This window comes from Salvia miltiorrhiza, chromosome 7, assembly GCF_028751815.1.
Source record: "Salvia miltiorrhiza cultivar Shanhuang (shh) chromosome 7, IMPLAD_Smil_shh, whole genome shotgun sequence".
Classification (NCBI taxonomy): Eukaryota; Viridiplantae; Streptophyta; class Magnoliopsida; order Lamiales; family Lamiaceae; genus Salvia; species Salvia miltiorrhiza.
Genome location: NC_080393.1, coordinates 55,647,574 through 55,658,712, shown reverse-complemented (window position 1 = coordinate 55,658,712; position 11,139 = coordinate 55,647,574). Strand labels below are relative to the sequence as shown.

The 11,139-nt window shown below is 41.1% G+C and overlaps 1 long non-coding RNA gene across 1 annotated transcript; it reads left to right on the top strand.

The window, feature by feature from the left end:
* Positions 1 to 5,293: 5,293 nt before the first annotated feature.
* LOC130995000 (uncharacterized) lies at positions 5,294 to 9,294 on the top strand. Its single transcript, XR_009091982.1, has 3 exons — positions 5,294 to 6,035; positions 8,493 to 8,552; positions 9,058 to 9,294. It is a non-coding gene; the product is annotated as an uncharacterized LOC130995000 (long non-coding RNA).
* The last annotated feature ends 1,845 nt before the right edge of the window (positions 9,295 to 11,139 follow it).

Here is an 11,139-nt window from a genome sequence, read left to right as displayed (position 1 = left end):
GAAACAGATGAAGACCCAGAGGAAGATCCGGAAGAGGATCCAGAGGAAGACAGCCATGCCCCGACCCAGGGATCTTGTACCCGATCTTCTTAGACCGGTTTATATATATATATATATATCTAATAGGATGATATTTAAATATTCCAGAAACATAGATTGTTTTAATGCTCTTTGTATGCCATATGCCGGCATAGTCTTTTGACTAGTATTAGTACGGATACGCGAAACCTTGGGGCGTTCTGTGATTGAGTACTTTTTGTAATGGCTTCGCTGGATAGCCAGTTCATCATGTGTGGTACTTACATAGATCTTTGAACCTAGATTTTTATGATGATGTAAAGTCCTCATGGAGGCAATTTTCCCTATGTTATATATGGTGACCTTATTGGTCTTTCGTGGCAAGTCATTCCGCTATGTTTTATTTATATGTTCGCTTAAGTTTTAACAGGAGCAGAACTCGATGAGTTAAAGAGTAACTATAGAAATGATAGTATGTCCTTATTACATTTTAATGCGTTGACAACTTATGTTTTGACCTAATAGAATGCCGCCAAAACGAGGACGACCAAGAGGAGGGGGCAGGATTCCCCGAAATGAAAGAAGAGACCCAGAAACAGTGCCAGAACCAGAACCCGAAATAGTTCAACCACCTGTTCAGCCAGAACGACGGATTGAAGAATTATTTTTGCGACAGAACCCACCTACTTTCAACGGGACAGGAGACCCGGCAGAAGCTGAAACTTGGGTTCGCGCTATTGAACGCATTTTCAACTTCCTGCGTTGCACCGACCAAGAACGCCTGACTTGTATGTCCTTTCAGTTGACTGGGTCAGCTGATTTCTGGTGGGAAGCAAGGATGAAAACAATGACAGCAGAGCAGTTAGAAAATCTGACCTGGGAACAATTCAAAGCCGGTATATATGACAAGTATATACCCAAGAGCTACCGCAAGAAAAAGGAAGCTGAATTTTACAATCTGAAACAAGGGAAGATGTCGGTAACTCAATACGACAGGATGTTCTGCGATATGTCTAGATATGCACCGGAACAAGTTGACACAGATGAGAAGATGGCTGAAAAGTTTTGTGCCGGTCTGAGGCACGAAATTAGGATGGCTTTGGCAAGCCACGGAGGATTGTCTTACACTGAGTCGCTCAGCCGAGCATTAGACATTGAAGCAGCCATGCCAGGAGAAAGACCTGCAACTGTACCTACGCCAGCACCTTCACATGATCAGAATCATAATCAAAATTTTAGAGGAAAGAGGAGATGGGACAACAGTAACCCGAACCAAGGTGAGAAGAGGCCATGGCAGGGACGGGTTTTCCAGTCACAGGGCTATGGAGGCCAGAGTGCACCGAAACAGATGGGAAATGACCAACAGAGGGCCCCACATTGTCCCAAATGTAACAAAAATCATGTGGGAATCTGTAAGGCCGGCAGTGATAGTTGCTATATTTGTAACCAGAAGGGGCACTATGCAAACCGGTGCCCGAATAAGCAACATGGAACGGGTTCAAGGCCAAACCCACCTATCCAGGCTCCACCTCTGCGAGCAATTCAAGCTTTGCCCCAATCATACCCAAGGCAGCAACCACAGTATCAGCAGCCACAACAGCACCAACAGCTACAGTACCAACCCCAACCTCAACAACCATATCAGCAACAGGCCCGCCAACAACAGCAGCGACAACAGAAACAACATGAAAAACCTCGTCATGCTAGAGCCTATGCTATGAGGCAGAAGCAGCCCGAGAACAACCAGGGAAACCTGGCAGGTATGGGCATGCTACTCAATACTCCTGTTGTACTTCTATTTGATACGGGCGCATCACATACTTTCATTTCAAGTACATGTGTTGACACATTAAAACTTAAAATGGAAAGAGCTGACCAAGAGTTGAGTATATCATCACCTATAGGAGGGATGACGACAGTAGATCATGTGTGCTTGAACCTAGAACTGAACATAGGGTCACACAAGATTGTAGTGAACAACTCGTATGTTATTCCAATGGGAGATGTGGACATAATCCTAGGAATGGACTGGCTAGCCGAGAACTATGCCACCATCCTTTGTAACGAAAGACGGATATCGTTTCGACCCCCAGGAAGGGAGCCGTCACATTTCCACGGAATTAGTATGGGAAGAAGAAAGATGATCATCTCCGCCCTACAAGCAACGAAAATGATGAAGAAGGGATACCCAGCTTACCTCGTATATTTGCACGGAGAACTGGGTACTGAAAAGAGTATAGAAGATGTAGCAATTGTACGGGACTTTTCAGATGTATTTCCAGAGATTCTGCCAGGGCCACCACCGGACAGACCAATTGAGTTTACCATTGATTTGGAGCCCGGGGCAGCTCCCATTTCGAAGGCACCATACCGGATGGCTCCTAAAGAGTTGGAAGAACTCAAGATACAACTGCAAGAACTTTTGGAACTTGGATTCATTAGGCCAAGTGTATCACCTTGGGGTGCACCTGTACTTTTTGTGAAGAAAAAGGATGGCACATTGAGAATGTGCATAGACTATAGGGAACTGAACAAAGTGACACTGAAGAACAAATATCCTTTACCAAGGATAGATGACCTCTTCGACCAGCTCAAGGGAGCAAGCGTGTTCTCGAAGATTGATTTGCGGTCTGGTTATCACCAGCTGAAAATTCGACCAGAAGACGTACCTAAGACGGCATTTCGAACTAGGTATGGCCACTACGAATTTGTAGTTGTGCCATTCGGGCTAACTAATGCGCCAGCCGTGTTCATGGACCTCATGAATCGAGTGTTCCATCCGTATTTAGACAAATTTGTCTTGGTATTCATAGATGACATCCTGATCTACTCGAAGAACGATAAAGACCATGAGGAACATCTGAGAATTGTTCTAGAAACGTTGAGGACAGAGCGCCTTTATGCCAAATTCAGCAAGTGTGAGTTTTGGCTCAGCGAAGTCACGTTTTTAGGACATATTGTATCATCAGAAGGGATTAAAGTGGACCCTGAAAAAGTGCAAGCAGTGCGCGAATGGAAATCGCCTACTAACCCTAATGAGATAAGAAGTTTCTTAGGATTGGCAGGTTACTATAGGAGGTTTATGGAAGGATTTTCCAAAATTGCAAGGCCAATGACGCAACTACTCAGGAAGGGAATAAAATTTTCTTGGACAGAGGAGTGCGAGAAGAGCTTCCAAGAACTTAAGGAGAAGTTAACTACGGCACCAGTGTTAGCCGTCCCAACAGCTGATAAGGAATACATGATCTACACAGACGCGTCCAAAAATGGACTTGGTTGCGTGCTGATGCAAGAAGGAAGAGTGATAGCATATGCGTCACGACAGCTTAGGCCACATGAACTGAATTACCCGACTCATGATCTGGAGTTAGCTGCAGTGGTGCATGCGCTGAAGATTTGGAGGCACCACCTATATGGAGTTAGGTGTGAAATATTCACAGATCATAAAAGCCTGAAATACTTTTTCGAGCAAAAGGACCTCAACATGAGACAGAGGAGATGGCTCGAACTAGTGAAAGACTATGACTGCGGTATTAACTACCACCCAGGCAAGGCCAACGTAGTGGCTGATGCATTGAGTCGTAAGACCCAATCTAAATTGGGAGCTCTCATCACTCGAGAGACGGTGCTCATAAGGGAATTTAGCAAAATGGGCATAGAAGTGGTTAAACCACCAGGGACGATAGCAAGCGTTGTGGCAACAGTACCTAACTTGAGGAAGATGATCGTAGAAGCACAAAGAAAAGACGGGAAGATGGAAAAACTACGGGAAGCAGTAAGAAAAGGAGGCGTCAAGAATTATCAAGAAGCATCAGATAATGTTATCCTCTTTGAAGGAAGAATATGCATCCCCCACGATGATGAGCTTAAGGATAAAATCATGAGTGAGGCTCACGATACCCCTTATACTGCCCACCCAGGCAGTACTAAGATGTATCAGGACCTAAAGAAACACTTTTGGTGGGAAGGAATGAAGAGAGACATAGCGTCATTTGTGGAAAAATGCCTAGCATGCCAACAGGTGAAGGCCTTACATCAAAGGCCATATGGAAAATTACAACCGTTGGAAATTCCAGAATGGAAGTGGGAGCACATAGCAATGGATTTTGTGACCAGTTTGCCCAAAACAAAGAAAGGAAACACTGCCATTTGGGTAATAGTGGATCGACTCACAAAATGTGCTCATTTTATACCAATACCGATCACACATGGATCAGACAAGCTAGCTCAGTTATATGTTCGAGAGATTGTACGCTTACACGGTGTACCAGTGTCGATCACTTCAGACCGAGACTCAAAATTTACTTCTAGATTTTGGATGAGCTTACAAAAGGAGTTAGGCACGAGGTTAAATTTCAGCACCGCCTTCCACCCGCAGACAGATGGGCAGTCTGAAAGGACAATTCAGACCCTCGAAGATATGTTGAGAACAGTGGTGTTAGATAGAGGTGGAAGTTGGGAAGTAGTGCTGCCGTTGATTGAATTTGCCTATAATAACAGTTACCAGGCGACTATCGATATGGCACCATATGAGGCATTGTATGGAAGAAAATGTAGATCACCACTTTATTGGGATGAAGTGGGTGAGAGAAAAGTTTTAGGACCAGACATGGTAAATGAGATGGTTGAGATAGTCCGCCAAATCAGAGGGCGAATAAAGGAGGCGCAAGATAGACAGAAATCTTACGCTGATGCACGCCGAACCGAATTACAGTTTGAAATAGGAGACAAGGTCTTCCTAAAGGTATCTCCTACCAAGGGGATAACTAGGTTTGGTGTCAAGGGAAAACTTAGGCCCCGATTCGTAGGACCTTATGAGATTTTGGAAAGAATAGGCCCAGTAGCCTATAGGTTGGCATTACCGCCAAGTTTTGGAAACGTTCACAATGTTTTCCACGTATCACAACTCAGAAAATACGTTTTCGATCCAAAGCACATAATCCACCAAGAAGAGATGATCCTTTGCCCAGACTTGAGTTATGAAGAGAGACCAGAGGCCATTCTAGATCGAAAAGTACAACAACTCAGGAATAAGGCAATCACATCAGTGAAAGTCTTATGGAGACACCACGGACAAGAGGAAGCCACGTGGGAGCTTGAAGACAAAATGAAGGATAAATACCCCGAACTGTTTTAGAAGAATTATGCAAATTTCGGGACGAAATTTTTGTTAAGAGGGGTAGTATGTAGTGACCCGCTCTTTTATATATTTTAAATCCAGTAATGAGTGTGTATTTCTGTTCATCAGTGAATGAAAATGGATATTATTCTGATATGAATTCAGCTTATGATCCTGAATTTATATTGTTAAAGCAGTCAATGATATTATTTCAGAGTTATAACTGACTTAGCAAAGTCACGTTATTTATTTAAGCGAGATGGAATTAGATTTTATTCTTACTCAAGTTGTGGATTATTTCAGACTCGTGAGTTAATTAAATCTGCGGATTTAATTTAGATATCAGATCAATGAACGAATTAAATCTACGGATTTAATTTAGATTCATTTTATAACTTATCGTTTTTAGTAAGATATCACATGTCGAAATCGGGATTTATTTAAATAAACAGTACAAGCAAATATGAGCACGTGATTCACTTTACAGTTACAGAATCACCGAGTCAGAGAAAATACATCAATAATTCTCCTCTACTTTTTTTTTTCCTTTCTTTTTCTTCTCTTTTTCTTTCCATTAAACTTTGTTCCCCAACTTCTATACACCACTATCATTATGTTTTTCTTTTTTTTTCCCCCACCATTACACTCAAGTCTTCACCAATGAATTATTAGTATCAACCCCAGCCAACAAACTCCCTACTTCATTCACTGTCCGTCAAGTTTCAAGGGGAGTAAAGTACTCTTCTTCTTGCCAAACTTCAAGGAGGTAAGCCTTCTTTGAATTCTCTTTAATGCACTCAGGATTCCACCTACATTTATGAACAGCAACTTGGTTATTTCAGTTCATTTTGCTGCATATAATCCAACAACGAAACAGCCATTCAACAAGACATTCAAGGTATTTACACTATTCCATTCCTTCAATGCACCCACATCCATACCAGCATCATATCAGTTTCAAATGATAGATGACCATAAGCTTGAAAAACTTAGCAAAGTTACATACTCTATATGAAATAGCATCAGTTACTTTCCTGTTGTATTCATATCTATAGAGCTCATAGCAAACCACATATGCGAACCCATGAATTATGGCATTTCACGGAAGTAGTATGATTCATACATTGAAATATTACCACTGTACAACCAAAGCCATGAGAGCTCCCATCATGTAGCAACATGAATCAAAATACAATAGCAGGGGATAGAACAAAGACATCTCACACTCTATAAGGCAGAACACCAATCACTATACTTGTATGTAAGAACTTAAGGGACTCAACATACTAAGCACAACAAGGAAAATCAAGCTTTACAATAGAGTAGATGGAGACTTAGCTTTTAGAAATGAGGGGCGCTGCTCTGCTTAGTCAAGCCGAGATACGATATCTGGGCGGCAACTCGCGGGAACAGCAGCGTCGACGGCGTCGAGCGGTGAAAGGCAGACGACTCCCGACCTCGGCGATGGCCCTCGCCGATTCTGGAGTAGCAGCAGCGGCGGCGTACCCATTACCCGAATCCAGCAGCAGCGTGGCGAGGCTCAAACCTTCGACCCCGGAGAAAATAGCAGCAGCAGCTCGGTGCGCCGCGGCAGTGGAGTTTCAGGCGGAGACGATTTCTGACTGAGGAACTTGGGTTTCTTCCCTTTTCTTTTCCCTCGACCTTCAAGGAAAGGAAGTGAGGTGGGAGGGGGAGCAGCCGAGGATCGGCGCCCTCGGCGGGCTGAAGACCGGCGGCGCGGCGAAGCCGGTCCTCCAGTCGCAGCGGAGGCGGTATCCTTTCTCTGGCAGAAATTAGGGCTTCTTCGTTCCTTCAATAGATTCGAGGGAGAGAAGAACGGTTGAAGCCGAAAGGAGAACCGAAGGGAGTGTCCGAGTCAGGCAGAGCAACGACCGGCGACCGTTCGCCGTCCTTCCATGGGCAGCGGCGACGGCGGCGATTTCTAAATTGGGAGGGGAGAGTGACAGCTCTGTTTCGGAGAGAATAAGAAGGACGTTGAGGGATTGACGTTGACGAGGAGAAGCGGCGAAGCGTCGACCTCGCCGGGCTCCAGAGCTGCGGCGGCAGGCGCCTCGGCTGAGGCCGGTTGGAGGCGGCGTACTCCTCGGCTGGGGGGCTGATCGAGAGAGAGAGAGATATAGGTGGCGTCTGATTTGAGGAATTAGAGAGAGAGATCGGTCCTTGAAGATAGAAAGAACCGAGAGTTGGGAGAGAAATTCATTGGGCCTTTATTTTTCTTTTGGGCCGGAAATTTGGGCCTCCTATTTATTCAATTGGGCCTTGTTGTATTTATTGATATGGGCCGATTTTTAATTATGAATTGGGCCTCTGATTTTATTTATATGGGCCTTGGTTAATTTATTTCGTTGGGCCTCGTTTGATTAATTTAAGGGTTTGGGCTTGGTTTAATTTATTTATGTGGGCCTCATAATTTTAATTATTTGGACTTTCTTTTATTTAAGTTTGGGCCTTCCCTAATTTAATTGTTTTGGGCTCCCCTTATAATTCATAAATTGGGCCTTTATCTATATTATTTGGGCCGAATTATTTGAGCTTGGGTTTGTTTTATTCTAAAGGAAATGAGCTTCCAATTTAATTGATTGGGCTTTCACTTAAATTCGAATTGGGCCAGTCTTTTATTTAAATGGCCATTCCCATTATTTCTATTGGGCTTGAATTATTTTAAAGATTGGGCTGATGCTTATTTTACGATGGGCTATTATTCTAATCTCATTTATATTTCAGCTGGGCTGAGTTTTATTTAATTTTAAGCTCAGAATAATTCATTCTATTCTTGGGCTAATTTTAAATTATGGACTGAAATTTTATTTAGTTGGACCTTACATGATTTATTTATTTGAGCCCAACTATTTATTATTTAATCATTTGGGCCAAGAATGATTTAATTACTAAGCCCAATGAATTATTTTTAATTGGACCTTTCATTTTAGCTATCCAGGCCCATATTTGTTTAATTAATTATTAGGCTGCCTTATGTTGAGCCTTTTAATTATTTAATCTTATAACATTACTATTCCTATTTATTAAGCCGAGAGATTTTATGAGATTATTCAGCGAATAAGCCGAATTAGTTATATCTTAGTAACGACCACGAAGGATGGATTTATTTAATTGGCGAATTAGAACACCCTAAGAGAACGGATTAATTTTTATCCGGCTTCATGAGACGAGACTTAGCTTTTGTTTAAATCCAATAACTTGGATTAACAATAGAAATTCCCTGATTATTATTTCATAATAATAATTCATGCATAAGGATCATGCATAGTTAAATACACATTCTCATTTGATGATTTTATTCGAGCAATATCTTATTTATATTCTCGTAATAAAGGTCAAGCACGAGATTAATAATCAGTCAAGGAGCTACTGTACCACAAAAAGTTTCTAACAGGTGGGCATTACTTTCATATATATCAAATGAGTTTAAATGTTACGTTCAAGCAAGTTATTTCATGACTAAATTAATTGAAGTTATTTCAAATATTGTCTTGCCATAAAATATTTAAATTTCGGTATGATATCTATCTGATGTGACTTTTATCATGTAATCGAATTCGTGTCTTGAGCAGTTGATAGCTATCCTGCCAGGGCTAGTGTACACCAGTGACCGTGAGTCATCTAGCGGGTTGGCCGGTCAAGTGACCGTGAGAGGTGGCCACCTCTCCGGCACAAAGTTCCAGATATGATAGATTACAAGAGAACTTAGACTGCAGTCGAACTTTAAGAATCACAAATGAATTTAGTAAGCTTGGGCCTTTTAGCGAAAAACTCCCTTGCTGTACTGTTTAATTATGGCATGACAATTTACAGTTTTGAAGCATGTATTTTATACTTAGGCATACGTGCCCACTGAGTACTTTTGTACTCAAGCCCTGCATATATTTCTAAATGTGCAGGTTGAGCAGCTGCCGATGGTGATGAAGTGACGAGCGGGATTCTTTTGTCTTATTATGTATTAATGAACTCTAGGGTTACATGTCTTCATACATGTAATCAGAATCATATTCCGCTGCGTACTCAGAAGTTTTATGTTTATTTGGCTAAGTCAGAGATATCTGAACTTACTAGTTATTTGAGTCTATACGACTAAACTTCTGTTATATTATAAATATTCCTTTTGTTAAATTATGAAATGTGATTCTTCTTTGTTTAATTATTCCCTTTCTACCCCGTTTCTAATCTCCCTCCATTAGTCACGGTTTCCCCGGCTTAATTATCCTTAATTAGGACCGGTCGTGACATGAACTCATTTCTGCTTTACTTGTAGCAGAGAAGCATAATCAGCTTTTGATGAGAAACCACAATGCAAGACCAGTTGGTTCACAAGCAGTGCCTGAAGCACATGCTACCACTTATAGAGGTGGTCGAGGGAGAGGCCGAGGAAAAGCGAATTGGTCCCAACGTGGTGGACGAGGTTGGTCCCATAGAGGAGGTCGAGGTCGAGGTCGAGGTCGTGGATACAATCATGTTGCTAGATTCCAAAGTCATGGAAAAGGATTTCATAAGACATCGCATCCACAAGAAGCAAGTACATCTCAGCAAACTCCAAAAACACAACAAACTTGTCACAGGTGTGGGTGCGATGGTCATTGGAGTCGTACATGTCGCACCGCCAAGCACCTCGTTGAAGCATATCAAATGTTGCAAAAGAACAAGAAAGACAAGAAAATTCGAAGTGAAATACATCATGCCAGTTTGCCTGAAGCAAATTTGGAGTTTAATGCCGATGATGATGATTTAATGCAACTTGATCTTGAAGATTATGGAGATCAAAAGTAATTTGATGTGTTGGACTATTCAGACATTTTAGGATTTTATTTATGGTTCATGTTTTATTTGCAAACTGTTAGTAATTTAGTTTGTTTTTGTGTGTTTGCAATACTTAAAATTCTATTATTATTGTGACTTATTTGCTATTTACTATTTTCTTGATTTATACTCCCTCCATCCCTAAAATAACTTCCTCTTTTTCCATTTTGGGACGTCCCCCAAATAACTTCCTCTTTCTTTCTTTCCATTTTTGGAAACCTACCCCACCACTAATAATACTTTATTTATTCTTACTTTTCACTTTTCACCACTCCCAATACTAATTATAACACTTTTCACAACTTTCAATAATAATTATATCACTTTTTCTCCATTATCAATACACTTTACAACTTTTTATTAAAACCCGTGCCGTCCCCAAAGAGGAAGCCATTTCAGGGACGGAGGGAGTATTTTACTTCTTTACTTTTAGAATGTCAAACACAAACTTGCAACTCATGGAGAATGAAAGTACATTGTGTCTAGTGGATAGTGCCACAACACATACTATACTTACTGATAGAAAATATTTCCAAACTCTTACTGAAAAAAGGGGGAGCGTCACTACAATTGCAAATGACAATATCCTTATTGTCGGCTCTGGAAGAGCTTCTCTAATACTCCCTATGGATACATAATTAATTATCAATGATGCACTTTTGTATCCACAATCAAAACGTACCCTTCTTAGTTTTAAAGACATCCGACTAAACGGTTTTCACATTGAAACTGAAACTGATAACAATAATGAATTTCTGATCATCACTCAGAATGTTGGATGTAGAAAACAAATTCTTGAGAAGTTCCCTTCTTTCTCCACTGGGTTGTATTATACTCACATTAAACCTAACAATCATGTTGCGTTAAGCATAAAATTTAAAGACCCAAAATCTTTTATATTATGGCATGAACGATTGGGTCATCCTGGGCAAAATATGATACGTCGGATTATTAATAATGCTATTGGGCACAATATACAAACAAAAGATCTATCATATTCAAATGAATTTGTTTGTGAAGCATGTGCAAAAGGTAAGCTTATAGTACGACCTTCTCGTACCAAAATTAAATTAGAATCTCCTTCTTTTCTTGAACGAATTCAAGGAGATATATGTGGACCAATTCACCCAGCGTCCGGACCATTTCAATATTTTATGGTCCTAATTGAT